Source organism: Aedes aegypti, chromosome 2 (assembly GCF_002204515.2).
Source record: "Aedes aegypti strain LVP_AGWG chromosome 2, AaegL5.0 Primary Assembly, whole genome shotgun sequence".
In the NCBI taxonomy this organism is placed as follows: Eukaryota; Metazoa; Arthropoda; class Insecta; order Diptera; family Culicidae; genus Aedes; species Aedes aegypti.
The window spans coordinates 39,105,795-39,125,299 of NC_035108.1; the positions used below are offsets into that span (position 1 = coordinate 39,105,795).

General features: G+C 37.2%; 1 protein-coding gene across 3 annotated transcripts in view; it reads right to left on the reverse strand.

Annotated features, from left to right (window-relative positions):
* Positions 1 to 19,505, reverse strand: part of LOC5579996 (aryl hydrocarbon receptor nuclear translocator-like protein 1) — a 333,517-nt gene that overhangs the window by 147,898 nt on the left and 166,114 nt on the right. The window contains exon 1 of one of the 3 annotated variants that reach the window (XM_021840596.1): positions 18,316 to 18,675. The exons of the other annotated variants lie outside the window; for them this stretch is intronic. The gene's annotated coding sequence lies outside the window, so the exon portion shown is untranslated. Of the gene's footprint in view, positions 1 to 18,315; positions 18,676 to 19,505 lie in introns of those variants that run through there. 3 annotated transcript variants of the gene reach the window in all.

Consider the following 19,505-nt stretch of genomic DNA (forward strand, 5'->3'; position numbering starts at 1 on the left):
ACGCGTGACGTCAGTGGTGGGTAGCTTCTTGTCCGTTTTGTTTGTCTGCCACGGAATCGTCCCATACCACGCTACTCGACGCCGCAGCCGCCACATCCAGCGAACCGGTCGGTCACCTCGCCTAGCCGTCTAACCGCAATGTTTGGTTCGCGGCCGGTCGATCGTCCGGCTCGTACCTGCCTAGAGCGGATGGTGCGTTAGTGTGGGTGAGTTGTGGGGTAAGGGTATGCGATATTTAGAAGGATACCGTCAAACAGCGTTCGAAATGAAGCTCCGTGGAATAGCACGGAATTAAACGGGGCGAAAATTACATTTTCCAATTTCGTTTCGTTTCATGAAAATAGAAAATAGAAATAGAAAGTATTTTGTGAAATAGCAAACAAAATTCGTACAATATTTTGTTTGGAACATTTTCGGTTTTAAGATTTTAGGAAATTGAAAAGGATAATTTACTGTATCATTTATCTGAATCATTTGTGGCTCCTCGACTAAGCGGACTACGCTGCAGGAGGGTAACAAACATTGGTGGTAGGCCTAGCAACCAACAATGTTTTCTTTTCATTGCGAGTCTCAAAGTGCGTGTCGGTACCCAGTTAAGATATACCGTTTTGACTCATATTCCGAACACTTAAGGCCAACAGTGACTTCAAATGCATCTGATTGGCATAAATTGGCTGATATTTGTGTAACTTTTAATTTCTTCGCAAAGCCTAACTGTTAGCTGTTGGGTGTACCAATAATAATGTTGATTTAATTAGTTTTAGTACTGTTTTTACGTAAAAGTATGGAACAACATTTTGATTCAAATGCCGAACACTGTGCTTATTCTGTCTCATATTTCGAACACCTTGATTCAAATTCCGAACAGCACGAATAAATCGTATTCAAATGAATAATTTCGCAAATAATTTTATCTGAGCTTGTTCTACTGGTCTCAAACTCGAGAGTCATCACTACTCCCGCGGTAAAAATTATGTTCGAAAGGTTAAAATTGAATTGCAATTGATTGCCGATTCCTTGTTACTTGGTGACATATTTCAGCGAAACATTTCAACCAAATCGCCATACAAAAACCGAGTGTTCGGGATATGAGTCTGTTCGGAATTTGAGACAAAACGGTACAATTCCCCTGCTTCTCTAAATAGTGAACGATCTTGTGTAAATAGAGTGATTCTCCTGAAGCTGTTGTTTAGTATCAATTGATTTGTCCAAGTGTCTTAAGATGTTAATATAATATTTTTTATTACAGCCACAATCCGTTTCAAATGTACCGTTTTGATTCATATTACGGACAGCTTCTTATTCCGGACATTCTACTTTGTATGGGAAACATTTCACACGAAATATTTCAATTTTTTGCGTTTAAAAATTCTTACTTTCGAGGCTCGTATCAATAAGCTTTTCTCATAGATATCTATGCAAATTTATAATGCCCAACTGCCTTAGACTTCTCTTTAATGGTATGATGATTCCAATTGTTGATTCGACTTTTCTATTTATGATTTCCTTGAGCTGTCCGGAATTTGAATCAAAGTGTCCGGAATATGGGTCAAAAGTAAGGAAGCGTCCGGAATAAGAATCAGTGATAGACCACACATTTCTATTTATTTAAAATTGCTCATATTGCATAATCAAAATCTTTGCCCACCATTCAAAAGATAAGTGCTTTGAAGACTCGATAACGCGAAGGAATCATGCAGAATAATTTATTTTATATGCATTTTGATGAGTTATACGCCACTGAGGCCTTAAGTGTCCGTAATATTAATCAAAACGGTATTTCTGGAAGAATGAATGTGATGTGTAATATGAATTTTTACGACATTGGCGTTATGCTCGAAGAAAAGCACCAACTCTGTAACGATGTTGGTTTTATGGATCGTTTGAAGTTTGCATGGGATTTATGGAACGGATCCTGATCTTTGACACGTCATTATTCATTACTTAACAATATGTTGTCTCATGTTTAATCAAAAATAAAACTGTTTGTATTGCCTGGAAAAGTTCTACCATATCAAAAACGCGCCTTTATTCTCACCTTATTTGCTTTGGTGTGGGGTCCAGTCTTATTAAATCAGAGGAAAACCAGCGATTCACTATTTTTCGACGTTTTGGCTTCTTGAATACTGTACGGGAATGGAACCAAACATCGATTCTTTAGCGAGAAATTTCAAATTTATTTTTTCAAAGCACAGCAAATAAAATTATTAATATGAGTATGAGCAAGGGCATTATTGACTGCCCGCAGTTGACCAAAGCAAATAAAATAATTAACAGTGGATATATTCTAACTCTAAATTAAACAAACAAATCACATTAATTAAATTAACAAAGCACCATTTTTTGACATTTCAATTGCCTAATGTCAATAGGAAATATGTTAAGCTAATACTGCAGTGCCAGCAGAATACTGGCGACATAAATGGTGGACTCAACTAGCGAAAATATAACTAACATTTTACACCAAAATATGTTTTCGTAGATAGAGCTAATCTTGAAACGAATTCTATTAAATACTCAGATCAATAATAACTTTACTTTCATGGTATGTATATTAGACTACTTTTATTCATTTACTATACTGCCTTGAGACAAATTTCCCAACGGGAGAGCCAAGAAGTTCACAAAGCTCGCTGAAAACCACATTTTTGCATGGGGTTGTTTTTTATGCATACCGAGGTTTAGAGGATGCAGTTTGCGTTGAAATGATTCAAATCAATGATGTATTATTTTTGATCAAGTGATTAATTCATTGATTGGTTTAACGAGGCTTTAACCGCAAAAGCGGTCATTCGCCTCTCAAATTGATCAAGTGAGCACAGGAGCAATTGAATTGAAAAAGCGCAAATCCCACGCGAAGCAATGATATTTTCAAAGCATGCTTTTCAAAATATCTGTGCACCAATGATACTCTTTGAAGACTGTTTTCCATAACCTTAAAAGTTCGACATAGCTTGCAGGAAACTGAAAATTTGTGAGAATTAGAATAACGGGTTTTGATTCATCAATACTTTTTTCATAAATGATTCTCAACGATTTGCTTAAGCTTGTACGACATTAAAAAATCTACAGCTATGGGTAGCATCAAATAGCCTCGATCCAGTCTTCCTAACAGAACCGATGTTCATGTTTGCTTTGAACCTTGCAACTTGTGTTGAACCACAAATGCGCTTCGTTTCTGTATCAGTGTATCACGCCAAATCCAGTGCATATGTACTTCGGTTCAAACTTAGGTGCAAATAATGGCACAGAGCACACAGACAGAGAACTGTTGAAATCCATGCGAATAAATTGCTATGATCATATATGGAACTTCTTGGTACATATCGCAAGACCCTTGCGCTTGAATAAATGTGTTATTCAAGCAGATCAGCTAAGATCAATATTTTAGGTAACATTTAGCGGCAACTTCATGAAAAAAGTTATTTACTACAACCTACAATAAGACGCGATATGTAGAAATTGATAAGCGTTGATTTAAACAGTTTTCTGTCTGCTTGTGCCATCGTTCTGAAACTCGGATAGAATCGAAGATTTGTACCCGCGGTTGCATCCGAGGTAAAAATGAATCGGCATTTGAACAAGTTTTCAAACCAATGTTCACTTTACACATGCTTGGGTTTATTTTATTTTATTTATTTATTTATCCTCGGGTGGCTTTTATAATCTCATCAAGATATTTCTTGAAATATCTCCTGCTAATTTATTCGAGATTATGCCATGGATTTCAAAAACAATTTTAAAACTCACCATATCCTGAGATTTCCTCCAAGAGTTGATTAAAATGTCGCAAAAACACTTCCAAGAATTGGCTCAGGAATTCTATTTCTGTTACGTAAATACCTTCCAGGGCTGGTCGATTGTATTGGCGATGAGACCGTCTTTAACGATAGTTATTGTGTGGAAATTTACTAGAGTGGCACATTTTTAAGCGCAAATACTAAATTCACGTCATTTCTTTTTTTTCGAGTATTTTGCTTTACACGAATTTTGCGTCATGCGCAACATTAATTTTTTAAGTAGTCTGTAGATTTGTCGTCAGAAAATACATTTCATGATACGGCAATATATAAATATCGATTACCAATAAATTGCGTTTCAAAAAATGTTGGCGATACTGTAACAATACAAACAAATAATTAATCTTCGTTCAAATTTTCATCGTATGTTTTCCTTTATTCAGCTTTTCTTTCGAAATTTCCTGTTGGCAATATCTTCTTCATCTTTCTGGAACAGGGCCTGTTTCTCAGCTAAGCACTTTTACAGTTATTGACTGAGAGTTTTCCTAGTCATTTGTCCAATTTTGTGTTTGTGCATCACCCTCAATATATTCTTGCTGAAATGCGCGTTCACCGCTATTTGGGCTCCTTGGTGGTGACCATATTGCAATATTGTGTTTTTTAAACAAATATTTTCCTTTCTTATGAACAAAGGTTGTGCCATGGAAACACGTTGTCACTGTATTATTATCTTATCAGAAATTTTGATTTATTTCTTAAACAGACTTCTCTTTCCAGTTGTCATTATTTATATTTTAATATGGAATAGCTAATTCATTTGAAATTCTTTTTCCAGCTGTTTTTAGAGTTAAGGCTCTAGTAAGAATCGATCATTTGTCAAAACTGAACAAGATGTTTTTTTCCTGATTGATCAACAAATCAGGAAAATCAAGAACGTCTGTGCATCATAGTTGTCTTGAATCAAACACAATTTATTTTTGTGGATATCTTATAATAATTCAGCTGAATCATCCCATAAACCAACGGAAGTTTGTACTGTGGCGACGATCAGAGGCTGCCGAGTTTTAATTATGCCACAGCGGAACGATCGTCTATCAGGTTGGTCTTCAAGCGAGTCCTGTATAACAATACTTGCAGCGATAATATTAGGGTGATCATTCATAGCCATCGATTAAAAAACAATACCTTTCGGAAGATCCTAATACCGGTAGACCGACATCTAAAAATTGCGAGTGAAGTACCCACTCCGCAAGGTTCTAAAGAAGACTTTACTCCACCGTAATTTTGCGCATATTATGGCAATCCTTTTCATAACAAATTTACCCTTCTTTTTGATATAGGCTTTTCTTCATTGTATCTTTGTGAATCTCACAAAAATTGAAGGAAAAATCGTAACCAAACTTAGTAGGTAAGAATAATTTGGTTAAACCTAGCTCCTTTTTTATCTTCCAATATTTAAAAAAATAGAAAGATTAAGACAATGCTCATAAGGAACCGTAAAATTGTCTTCTTACCTTCTAATCAGAATTAATCTCAAAATGTTATACATTCTCAAAATTCCGAGATTTTGAAGAAAACTCTGATATATCAAAGACAATTATGAGATTCCGGTATATTAATAAGAATTTCCTTACAAAAATTCATTTTTTTTTCGGAAATTTCAGTACACCTTCGAAAGAATTAGGAATTTTTGGAAGAAAGCTTTAGAACTTTGGAATCCATGTAAAATTCTGTTAGTCGTTCTGGTATTCTTATGGAAATGTTCAAAATTTAGGTGTCATCTATGTGGTTATGATTTTTGAAAACTCTGGTAAGAATCTTTCAGATTCTTTTAAAAATTAGGATTCCTGGAGATTTGGGTTAGATTCCTGCGAATTCCTATGCGAATATTTGCAATTCCTATAAAATGTTCAGAATTCTTGTACAAATCTTTTGAAATTCGTTAATAATCTTTGAAATCCGAAGGGAATCTGAGATTTCAATGGAAATCTTTGTAATATCGGCTCTCAGCGAATAACTGGGAAGTGCTCATTGATCACTTAGACGAGAAGCATACTTTGTCCCAGTGAGGACGTAACTCAAGAATAATAAGAACAAGAAGAAGAAGAAGAAGAAGAAGAACAAGAACGCGACCCTTAACCGATTTTGAAATTTTTAGCTTTCGATTTGTGCACATTAAGAACGGTCTTTAAATCTTGGATTGTTCTGATCAATCACGGAGTAGCAGCTACGAATGGTACGGTCATCATAGCCCATTAAGGCAATTCAAATACAGTTAACTCTCCTTAACTTGATGTTTCATATCTCGATATCGAGTTTGTGAACCATTATGGTTACTTTGATAGTAAAGTTTGGTTTTCATGGCTGCATCGATGGTTCCTTGAAACGCGGTTCTCGCTTTATGTTCCATATCTCGATACCTCCTCCCTAACTCGATGGTCCCTTCAATATTAAGTGATGTAGAGGTGACCGTAACACAAAATTTTTAAATTCCCATCTGCCCTGCAACCTGTATTATTGAAAAACAACTGACAAATTTTCAGTCATATTACGGTGATTACAATGTGGTTAAAAGAAAATGTAGGTTTATTAGGAAATTACTATGGATAAATTTAGAAAAATGTCCAAAACACAGGGCCACCTTTAAATCACCACCTAGAATGCTGAAAATTTCCCAGAACACTATATTTATGGTAAGGATAGTAAGGAGCATATGGGAGATTGGATTTCCAAGCATTTTTAAAATTTGAATCGCCCGAATATACATAAACATTTCGATTCCTTTTCGAAAGAAATCTTTGTCATAATGAATCTTATATAGCTTCACGAAACATTTTCATTTTTTGTTTCGTTTCGTGTTTGGAATTCCGTGCATCGTTTAGTTTCTTATTGACACCAAATTGCACATCGCATACCCTTAAGCGAGTTTAGGAAAACAACATTCGCGAAAACTCACACCACCTTGGGTTTGTTGTATATTTTTATGTTCCATCTGCGCACGCGAGCAAGAAAAATTCGATTCGCGTTCTCCCGAGACTCGCCGGAAAGCTCACACACTTTATACGGCGTGCGGTGCGGGGCGGATGATTGTGCTTGTTAAGAGGCTCCACCACTTGCTTGATGCTGCTGCTGCTGCTGCTATTCCCATATATCACACATCATTCGCAGCGAATGGGGAGAGACAATCCCTCGCCGGCGCCGAAGAGAAGAGCGAGCGCGGGAAGAACGAACGAATCTGTTCAAATTTGTTGTCGTTCTTTGGCCAGAGTTGAAAGACGACAAGAACAAGCTTGGGCGGCTCATTCGCAGCAGGGCCCAACATCATCGTTAGAGCAGGTGACCTTTTGGGCTTATCGCTCTCATTCTTTTTGTTTTGGTTGTTTGATAACTTAATACGACAACGGAGCTTCGGCTCTTCGCAGCCCACAACATTGTGGACGAAAACTTATGCTGTGGTGGTTGATGATAAGATTTTAAATTGAATCTTGCGGTAGTGTCTTTCCCAGTGCGTCAGTTTGCGTGTAGCTTTTTTTTTCTCTGGCAGAGTGTCAACTGCTGCTGATCTATATAGGTCTCATCAACTTGTCTGGCAAATGAATACAAATTTCCTAATCAAATGCGACAGCGTACCACGCAAAAGTATATCTGCTTCTGTGCATAAATCTACGTCTTAGTTCGTAATGTCAGCTTCTAGGTGGTGATTCGCACGGAGTGGACACTTAAAAGAAAAATTTAAGAAATTTAAGAGGAATAGGGCAGGTGCAGCCAACAGCCATAGCGGTAGCAAGATAGCCGTAGCGCTAAACGTTCAGCTATTCAGCAAAACCAAGCTGAGTCGTGGGTTCGACTGTTGGACCGCTAATTATTTTTGTAACTAAAATGCTGTGTACTGTGGACATAAACAATTGGCGGGCCAAGGATACGAAACAGTTGTCCACGAGGACCTGAAATTGCATCCGGAAAATGGACGGCAGCATGGTTATTGTCCTGGTAGTCTACTTCACAACATCCCTATTAAGATTAAGGACGACATTCAGGAGACCTACCTTAGCCGAGTGGTTAGAGCCCGCGGCTACAAAGCAAAGCCATGCTGAAGGTGTCTGGGTTCGATTCCCGGTCGGTCCAGGGTCTTTTCGTAATGGAAATTTCCTTGACGTCCCTGGGCATAGAGAGTATCATCGTACCTGCCAAACGATATACGAATGCGAAAATGCCATTTTAGGCAGAGAAAGCTCACATTAGATCGGGGAGACAAATCAAATTTCAATTTCAAATCAACAGTAGAATTTAGACACACTTCTATCCAGTATTTTCTGAAAATTCTACGGCATAGATCCAGTATTTCCTGAAATATTACAGCATTTCTCTGAGCATACATATTATTAAAGTAGTCAAAACCGTATGCTTTTCCCAGTTTAAACCTGAAAACTTTCATGCGGTTTTAGAACTTCCATCAAAATTTAGAATAAATCAGTGAACTTTTGTAGGAGCAATTTCATGTTTTTGTGAGAAAACATTTCAAGAATAGTATTCTCTTCCAGTATCAAAGACCTACCTAAGACCTTTACTGCAGACTGCAAGCCAATTGAAATCAACTCATAAAAGTTACTGTCTGTTTAGTGACATCACGAAAAACATCCAATTTCTGTTTAATTTTTATTCATATACGAATTAAGAATTCCAGAATTTCATCTGTTAGATCATCGTTTTCAACTAGATTGCTCACAGTTTGGTTTCTGTTTTTGTTTTTTTTGTGTCTATCCCCCACTCGATCAGCGAAACAGTGAAACAGTGCTCTGGGTACTGACCCACGCCAAATGTACGCCGAGAGTTTGTGTGTTATCGGTTGTCAGGCCCCGATAATTGGAGTGTGATGAATGACAGTGACCTGATTGCTCGCCGACGAAATAAAGGTGTGTGTTCGGGATGAATAGCCGACGAAACGGAACAGAATGCTCTCCACATGTGTTCTGAGAGAGGGTGGTGGGCTTTAGGGTGATACAAATGTCAAAAAAGTTTGAATGTTTCATCTTTTATATTTTTTATTTAATCTCTATGATACTAATAGAGCTTCGTCAAATTTGTAACTAATTTGGAGAAAGTTTAAAGATGGCCCAAAAACGATGAAGTTTTTATTTGAAATACTAGAATAATACTTCTACCACTGGTATCACTATCATGCCTATGTTGAAGTTAGTGTAAAATGTCGAACCTAACTTTTAAGTCTTAATGAAGGAAGTTTGCTGAAAAACCAAGTTTATTTTGAGCAAATTTTATTATATTTTTTGCACAAGTTTAATGGACTGTAATCCCACATGGAACAGGATACGGAGCAAACAAAGTGATGAATATCTCTTTCTCCCTCCGTTGAATTGATTTCCTCTCTTCAGCTACATAGTTTGTTATGGTTTGGACAATACATGTCTACCTTGAGATGATAAATGTGTACTTACTGTGGTATTAAGGTTCACTGGTCCTTTTTCAAAATTTCTGCACAGTAATTTTCATATATACTTGATTGGAGTTTAGTCCACATTCGAATAATCACTTAAAATACTGATATTTTAACGAAATACTATTTACAAGATTTTATGTACTTTGAGAAACCCTAGCGGTCCCGTCCATCTCGGTGTCAAATTGGTTACATTTGTTCCGTTCGGAACCGAAAACAAAATTTAGTGATCAAGAATCGGATCAGTTTTGGTGAACCGAATTCCGGTCGAAAGGGAAATAACTGAAACACAGTTAGATTTTTTATGATTTCGAACACAGTTTTGCGGTACGACATCGTAAATTTTCCCACCCGATTGGGAGTAGCACAACTGTTTTTCCTAGGGGCTGACGCACGACATTGTTGTTGCATCACACTTGTAGCCGGTATTGCCGGTGAGGGAAATTTCTTCACGTTTTCCGGGTGGTGATTACGGATCGATTCGACTGGCGATGGCGGGTGATGGCACGCGAGTTGATTTCAGTATGAAATGTTTTCGATTGTAACTGAGCGAGCCTGAATGATTTTATTCATAACAAACAAAATCCCTGAGAACAATTATTATGTCTTCTCCAACAAACTCTTTTTTCTCTGCTTTCCAATAATTCAAACATCTTTATTACGTCCTCACTGGAACAGAACCTGCTTCTCAGCTTAGTGTTCAATGATCACTTTCACAGTTATTAACTGAGAGCTTCCTTTGCTAAAGTTGCCATTTTTGCATTCGTTTATCGTGTGGCAGGTACGATGATACTCTATGCCTAGGAAAGTTATTGAAATTTTCACTACGAAATGATTATGAGCCGATCGGGAATCGAACCCAGACACCTTCAGCAGGGCTTTGCTTTGTAGCCGCGGTCTTTAACCATTTGACGAAGAAAGGTTTCATTTAAACATCCAAAAGCTTCTCAAGATGTTCCTCTAACAGATTATACAAAAATATTCTTCCCATCATATGGCTTCCAATACGATAACAATGATAATCTTTGAATATTAGTTTGAATTCAATTAGTTTAAAAAAAAGTGCCTTCGAATGTCTTCATCATACTCCAGACTTCCCAGTTTTGTTTTCGATTTATTTGTTCACGAATTTGTTTTTTGGTCTTGTAAAAAAATTATGCGTTCACCGCTATTTGGGTTCAGATATAGATCTGATAGATTGTCAGTGGAGTCATCCTTAGATAAAGACGATAAAATATCACGAGGAAAATAAAGTTCATATGCTTAAAATTAGCATAAAAATAAAAACAATACATTTATCAAAAAATAATTGCCAGGATAGATTCTATAGAAAAATGGAAAAAGATGTTCTAGAACAAACAAAATTGAAAAATATAAACCAAAACTCAAAGATATAAAGTTAGAACAGGCATGGGAAGCACTCACTTAATTTTTGCGTTTTTCTCGCTCACTTCCACACGCAGTAAATGTTTAAATTTCCAATACGCTTTCTACTTCTTCACTTCTTCAGTTAGACAAAAACGGCAACAGAATGATTCACTACCGCCTCCGTGTGCCGAAAGCATCCGATTGCAGTAGCGAATGATTATTTACGTTCCGATTCCGCAGGAGTGGCATTCGTATTCGAGTGCTGATGGGCGCTCACTTACCGAAAATACACACGACGGAATGATTCAGTGAACGCGAAATCCGTACATTCAGTTGAATGCATTCAGTGATTGAATGGCGAACGCGTTCTTACGTGTCCCGATTAAGAGCGGATTGGTTCTCTCTCCGCTCCGTGAGTCTTTTGATTATTGGGTTATCTCAATCGATTGCGATTCGTCGGGATTGCACTCACCCTAGTAGCGTTCGGCTGTCACAGAACTTCCGATGGCAGCAGATGCTTTGCTAATGTTTAGCGGTAGCGTTCGGGTGAATGAGCGAATTTTTCCATGCTTGGGTTAGAATAAAAATAAATCGCAAATGTTTAGATCTACGATGAACATTTTGGGATTCGAGAGTTATTCATCATGCGGTGCCAGTGATAGAAATATTCGCATCCCGAAGCATCTCACGAATGTAAGCCAAAGCAAAACAAACATGACAGACTCGCCAATAGGCTTGGTGTGAGTAAGTTCGCACCTGCTTGCTCGGGAGAACCTACCAAAAGGAATAGAAAAAAGTTCGCGAACATTTACTCGCAACTAATTGAACGAGGTGTGATCCTGTGATGATGGTTTTGACAAACAAATCACTTGTATATCCATCGACAGGCAACAACACTAGAGTTTACAAAACCCTTCAGAACCAGAAAGCTCGGAGAGAAAATAACTTTTTTTTTTCCAAAAGCGCGATTGACTCTGAACAGCTTTGAATACGTTCACGAATCACTTTAAAAATCAGCACAATAGTGCTCGCGAGCCTTTTTTTGTTCTTCTTTTAGTTCATCAGTTTCTCAGATTATTTCCAGCAATTTCATTATGAATTTCCGTAGCATTTTCTCCAAATGTTTAAGCAAGAATCATTCTATGTACTACTTAAGTTTCTTCAGGATTTTTTTGTAAAACGAATCCTTTATTGATTCTATCAGGAATTTCTTAAAAAAATCTTTTAATTTATTTTCAGTTTGTTCTCCAAGAAATTCTTAAAGTTTTCGTCCAGAGATTTTTCAACGGATTTATTTTTATTATGAAAATATATATATATATATATATATATATATATATATATATATATATATATATATATATATATATATATATATATATAGGGATTCGTCCAAAAACGGATCAAGATCCCCTATCCTTCAGAGTATTTTCTACAATACTGCCGATAATCTCACCACGTATTCGTTCAGAAACTTTTCCATGGAAAATCCCTCAAGGATGGTTTTTGGTTCTAATGGAGTTTTCCAGTGATTTCTTCGTGTATTATCTTATAACCTTTTTAAAGAATTCATGAGAAACTTATTCTAAAAATTTGTCAAGAAATTAGTAAGTAGTTTGTTTTAAGAATATACACATAATAAGTGGCATGTTAGTAAGTAACTAACATCACATAGTAAATCAATGAGCACAATTTATTATCAATAGAAGAGCTTCGATTTCAATACATGTTCAGAAAATGGTTCTATCCCGTTAGGCCGAATGCCGTAATGCCGAAGGGTCGTTAGGTTGAGAGGCCGAAAGGGTCGTTAGACTGAGGGGGTCATTTGGCCGAAAATGGCGGATAGTTCTAATAAACCGTAAGGTTGAATGGGAAAATAACGGAGATAGGTCAGGATGATTTGCATTATCTAGAAGCCCACAATATCCGCTGTGAAATATAACTAGAAAGAACAGCCTTCGATTAACGCAAAGTAGGCCGTCATTGAAATGAGTGCGCGTCGTTGATGATTGCTACTAAATCGTGTCATAATTTCGAAATAATGAAAATCTGTTTTATCTGTATTAAACTAACGTATCTGAAAAAGTTTCAGCATACTGTTTGAATGTCAGTTAAGCAAGAGGACTATGTTTAATTATTTTGAAATAGCAAGCTGTAATATCAACATGGCTGCCAAATTGAATGACGAGTGGAATTTTCTGGATATATTTTCGATTATTCATTGAGTTGTTGTAACATGTAGGGGACGTTTTGAAGAGTTAGAAAGTTTCTAAAGGGGAAAGGACTGTAGTGTCTACCTATCTTAAGAGTTATTCTTTTACCTTACTATTCTGGTACCTCTTACTTGTTAGTACCTACGGGATTTATGTGCTATATATACTGGCTGTCGTGGTCGCAGAAGATAGAGATTTTCCGGACTGTGGACTGATTAACATATTATTTTCTTTATTTGCAGGATATAAAAGGCACATTAATCAAATGGAAACTTTATCTTGAGTGTAGGGGACCGAGGGGTAAAAAAACGTGTCGCAAGTTTTTCATTGTTTTCTAATATTCGATAAATGTTATCAAAATTTTGACACCAAAATAAAGTGGGCTTCGTGGCCGAGTGGTTAGTGTCTCCAGGCAGTAATCGTTTCGTGTCATGGGGTGTGGGTTCGATTCCCGCTTCAGCCGTCGAAATTTTTCGTCAGGAATTTTTCTCGGCTGTGCCACTGGAGCACGCTTGTCCGTTGTTTAGTGTTAAGTTACAGTCTGTGCAGCTAAATGGCTGAAGACGGTGTCCGTGTCTTTTTTTTTTTAATAATGTCTGCCGCATATTCGTGAAAAATGACTTCATGATTACAAGGGGAAGACAGCTTTGCTCTGAGCAGTCTATGCGCAACGAGCAAACACTGAGTTACTCACATTTGCTCAGAAATCAACAAATCTACTTTTTTTTTGCTACCAGATTTGTTTTGAACTTCCATCTGATTTCATCAAATGTCGGTGGGATTTGCTAACGGTTGTCATTATGATTAGTCATTAGGATTTCATTGTAAAGTGTTCAAGAATGTGAGATGCAAATGAAATGATTAGTAATTAGGTCGGTATTGTCAGCTAATGGATTTCCCATTTATATTGGGAATTGAATATATCATTGAATAATTTTTCTGCCTTTTTTCATTGCTATACCAGTATTTAAACTTGAAGCGTTCGTTTAAAGAACGAACTACAATACATCTTAGTACCAAATGAACAACACTTCTATGTAATTGTAGACCTAATTTACTGCATGCACTTATTAACCAGAACGTTGTCATTAACGCGACAATGTGAGGAAAGTGCTTACAGTGAATTTGTAGCGAAGTTTTCATGACACTAAAACAGAATTATTGCTAATTTTGCTCGATAATAGGCCTCTGCACTGTTTTGATTTTGTATGGAATTTTGACGTTTACTGGCCTTGTTGTTTACAAATTTCCTGAAAGAGTGAAAGAGAGGCAATGATTTTTGTGCAGAGCCCTATAGCCCTTTGAGCAAAGCTGAAAGAACGTTTTCAATCAGCAAAAGGCCTCTGATGATAAGTCTCTCCTGCGTACGAATCGATACGCAAACTTTTCACTGTAAAATAATCAACCCATCACTTACGGTTGCTATGAACACAAAACGACGAACGAGTCGAGTTGCTCTGAGTTGCCCAAAAGCAACTCATGATCTAGCTCAAGATCAGTAGGCTGTCCCGCCCCTTGCATGGTTACAGACTTCAATAAGACGGTACTGCATGTCTCACTGCAAATCATATTGTTCAGTTAATACAGTGGAAATTGCATAGACATCTGATGTCAAAAAGAAAGGACATTTTATTTGAATTAAAGAAATCCTGATTTGACTTCCCCTGACTTAATTTTATAAAGCAATTTGAAAAGCAAAGTACATGCAAGAAAATTTTGGACCTTTGAAGAGCTCAAGGCAGATTCTTGCGCTGAAGTAATCGCAAAATTTCCCAAAAAAAGCTCGAAAAAGTTATGACAAATGCAGCAAAAAGAGCTCATTGTGCTATGATCAATAAATGCAACAATATGATTATTGTTTTTTTTAAAGAAAAAGGGGAAAGGTCGTATTTTGGACCCCCTAAGGAAGTGATTTTAGTTTTTTGTCCCAATTAATTAATTGCACAACATAATCAAGTCAAATCATATGCCAAAATGTAGAGAAAAACTTCCTCTAATAGATAAAAATGCCCATACGGTCATGCAGGATCCAAAAAACGTCGAAAATAATTGAATTGTGAAGCACTGTTTTTCATTATTTTGGACACACCAATACATTTTAGACCCTCAAAGTATATATTTTGGACCCCCGGCATTTTTTAATCGTTTGGCGGCAAAATCCACAACACTGTTTGTATAATATGCTTCCCCATAGTGTAATCAATCGATTGACAATGGAAAACCGAAGATATTCTACGCTTTTAGTTCAGAAATTTGAAAAAAGTTTTTGTTTACATTTGAAAAAAATCTGGCGGCTTCAATTTCTGTGTGAAACGTGTTGAAACGGTTGCATGTATGAACCGATTAAATTAAATTAATTACAGATAAAATAAACACATTTTCTATGTACAAACAGTTGATGCAAGTGCGGAATAGTCCTATCTTTCCAAATGGCATGCGAATTGACTTGGTCTTTCGATTTAAACTGGGAAATTTGCTGGAAAATGGTCCAGGGGGTCCAAAATATATAGGGGTCCAAAATATATTGGTTACCCTAGTCCTAATAAATTGCAAAGGTACCAATAAAATAAAAATACCTTAAAAATGTATAAAAATACTATATTTTACAATTTTTTATTTTTGCACATACCGACTAAAAATATGGCGCATCTTGTACACAAGTTCATAGCCATCCCCAGAAACATAAGTATTAAGATCTGCACTCCGTCCCTTATATCGGAAGTTAAGAGTCCAGGCCATTACTAAATACCGTCAATACACAACGCTTACAAGATCCTTAGGCCTATGTTCCATGGAGTCCTTGGTGGACCGAGGACATCGGTACAAATTATAACAAAACTCAGTTCACTGATATAAATAAAAAAGGTTTATATGGCACAGACCCAAAAAAAACGCCAGTACCTTGCAGGTATTCCAGAAAGTTTTTGGATGAACTAAAATACATGTTGTACTCAACAAGTTATCAAAACAAGGACCTTGGCGGAACAAATGATTGTTGGGAAAAAAAATTCTAAGTGACTACATTTAAGAGATGATCTGGTTCTTAGACATATAGAGTAGATCTCTATCTGTTCTAGTAGTCTCAGACTCAAAGGAACTATAGGAAGACTTCCATGTATTTTATGTAGCGAAGATCCACAAAAATCAATAATATGATTAGCATACTTTTTTGTTCTTAGGAAGCTAAACTTCTTGAAATATTTACGATGATTTTTTTACGAACAGACTCCGAGAGACAAAATCTCGTTTTACGAACTGATTCAGTTTACTAACTCCCATTTTAGTTCGTAAGTTAAGGTTACAGTGTATTGAGCTTATTTGTGGATCAAATAAATCAATTCTATATCTGCACTTTAGATTGCTTGTTAGCCGAAGATCACTATCTAACTTTGACACCAACAAGTTTATATTTCCAATACTAAAAACAACTTGAGGTTTCATACAGCCTACAATCACTCAAAATTTGAACATGTTAGTCCTTTACTAAAACTCCCTCTGGCTAATATGTTCAATCGATAAAAATAATAAACGCCAAAGAGCAATTCCGTTTATTTCCGTTTCCATAGTACTGTTTCGGTTTTATTACACTTGTTTTCCAACAAACTTTGTCACTAGATTTTTTCCGACTATTCTCATTCAAATGCAATTAAATGAAGCATTTTGGTTGAACATCTCGGCATGGAAGATCCCCAAAAAAACATATTGGGCGTTCTGAAGAAGTTGAAATTCTTCAAGGTCTGATAACTAAAATCGGCAATGGCCCTTACAAACAGAGCCTTCTGTTAAAAGTTTGCCACAAGAAACGAAAATAAATTTCGAATTTAAATTTTCGAACAGATACCGTTTTGTATCTAATTCCAAACATGGCTCATATTCCAAACAGTGGCGATTTCAAAGGTAATAATTGACATTTTTAAAACTTTTAAGGGTAGAGGACTTCAATCACAGAAGGATTGATCAACTTATGAATAAATTTGATTTGATTTTTCGAACAATTGCTATAATAATTCGAGTGTTTGGAAAATGAGCATTGGGAATATGGGACAAAATGGTACATTTAAGATAATCAAAATATACTAGATTTGTTGGTTAAAATAAATTACACTCTATCACTATTCTGCATTATAATCATACTGCTTGGTGGTATTGGTTAAATTAACTCATTCAAAAAGCACCAAAAAAATCAGATTCATCTGATTTTGGTTGCATTGAAACGATGTATCCAGAAAGAGAGCAAAATTTGATTATTTATCACCCGAAAAGCGATCTGCTCCACGCAAACCAAATGTTCAAAAGATAATCACCAATAAAAACGCGTTCATAGCGTTACGTCCAAACTTCCGTCAACATTTCCCATACTTGACTACTGTTCATATCTTCCCTAGTAGTCTAATGACCACCCAAGTTCAGCATCAGTTTTGGCAGTAGTAGCAACAACAACAACAACAGCAGCAACACTCTGGGGCTGGTGAACCCCTTTTCCTTGGTCGGTCTCTTTCCTCGTTCGTCTGTCACCACTATTCCTATGTGTTCACATTCTGGTGCGGGGCAATATTTGTTTTCATCGGCTAATCCCGCTCCCGCTCTCGGACTTTCAACCAAAGCAAATCGTCGCCGAAAAAAATCACAAATTCACCAATAGCTAAATTTACGCGAAAAATTTCTTCCTCCCCGGTTCGGTTGCACTTTCGTCGTTAACCCGGCCTCCGACGACTAAGAAAACGACGCCCGGCCACAACCGGTGAACTCCCACACAGGTCCCTCCTCCCCTTTGGTTTCACTCTCGCTGGAACTCTTCGGCCTCACCAGCCAATTTATCAGCAGCAATAGCACTAGGGTGGCCCGTGATGATCAAACTATGAAAATCTAAAGTTACAGTCCCCAAATTTGTTCATTTAGATCCCTCGTAGCTACTGTGGAAGTTTGAGCGGAATCCATCAACTCTAAGGTGGGGCTAAACAAACTTGAAGTTTGCATTGAGAAAATCGTCTAAATATATGGGAAAACGGTTCCAATTGAATTTTCGACCGTATTTGAAGATTGTCCTATAGAATGCAATAAACCAGAAGTTTTTCCGTCCGGAAACAAAAAAGTTCTATATATAAAACCTTAAATTCTGGTTTCCTCCGACATGGAACGAGCAGCTGCTGAGAAATATTTAGTCTCCAATTCGTTCAAACGTTATCCGTTGAAACGGCATTTAAAAATGTTAGACCTGAATTTCTCAGTTCCTCAAGGTATAACTTTTTTCTTAACGAAAAGACTTCCAGTTTGTGGCAGTCTCTCCTATAATAATTGGAGAATCTTCAAATGAATAATGAAAGAATTTCATCAACTACTGCGCCTTAGATTCCGTATTTTCCATATATGTGGTCGATTTTCTCCATACAAACTGCAAGCTCGTTTACCCCCCCACAGAGTTGACGAATCCCGCTCAAATTTTCACAGTAGCTTCTGAGGGGCCAAATTAGTAATTAAAGAAGATATTTACAGTTCGATAAAAATGGGCCACCTCAAAGACCACACATGTACGAATAGGTACCGTATTTGGCGATAATATCTTCAGCAGCTTTGCTTTTTTAGTCGTTGATTTAATCTCACTCGTTCGCTTTGCGTCGTTGCGTTGCGTTCGACTCTTATCGGGTGACCCAAGCGAAACACAAAATCCACGCCAAAAAGGCCATGCAATACTTAATCAACCGACGGCTCTTCGGTCACATTCGTTCGTCTTCCGCCATTCAACGACTTTTTTTTTCTTCGCAAATCCACAGGAACAAATTCATCAATAATTCTTCTCGGTGAGCGAAAATAAAAGAAAAATCACCAAAACACATTCCACTGCGGTGGGCAAGTCCAACAAGTGGCCGTCGCTCCACTCTCACTCGAGATTCGCCGCTCACCAGAACAATTTTCGTCCGAAATCCACAGCCTGTAGCACCTGTCGTCACAACCCCCTTCTCACTTTGAAATTGAAACCTCGGCGAATTCTCCGGTAAACGAACCGGAAGCTGAAACCGTACTTTGCGCGACGCCCGAAACTCGTCCGATCCTTAAAATCTCCGAATCCGAAAACAGGAAGAATAAATCCTAATGAAACCGATCATCCACTCTACTGAGGTAGGACTGTCGAAACGCTTTTTTGTACAATAAGCCGAAACCGGCACCGCCAGCCAGCCACCCGCGTGTAGCTGCAGCCAGTCCTGCAAATATTCATATTCACAAAACCCATATATTGAGATATTCAGTCTACTTTGCATTGAAAACCTATGGACATAAATCGAAAATCAAGATGAGCAAACTCGACAACCGATGAATCCCAACGAATGAACTACTGCCATTCAAAACACTCCAGAGTTCATTCTCCATACAGACGTCACGTTCATTGTGATTGTTGGCAGCTGTCAACATGAATTTCATTGGCTAGAGTTGATTATCATTCATAGTCTCAGTCGACGAATCTGAATTTCTGTTGGTGTTTTTTGTTGTTCGCAGTTATATTTGGAATTTGAACTATTTTGTATATATGTTTGGAAACAAATCTCCGCATCAACCAGAACCTACACTTTACAGTAAGTTTTTATTATTCGTGATCAGCAACATGTAGTTTTCAGTGATGTTTATTTCAGATGCCAAAAATTAATTTTGTTCGCTGCTTCGAGAATCAGTCATGTGAGCGCCTGGATGGTGTGTGGACAGAAACTGATCCAACAAACGTATGCATGGGTGATCCAA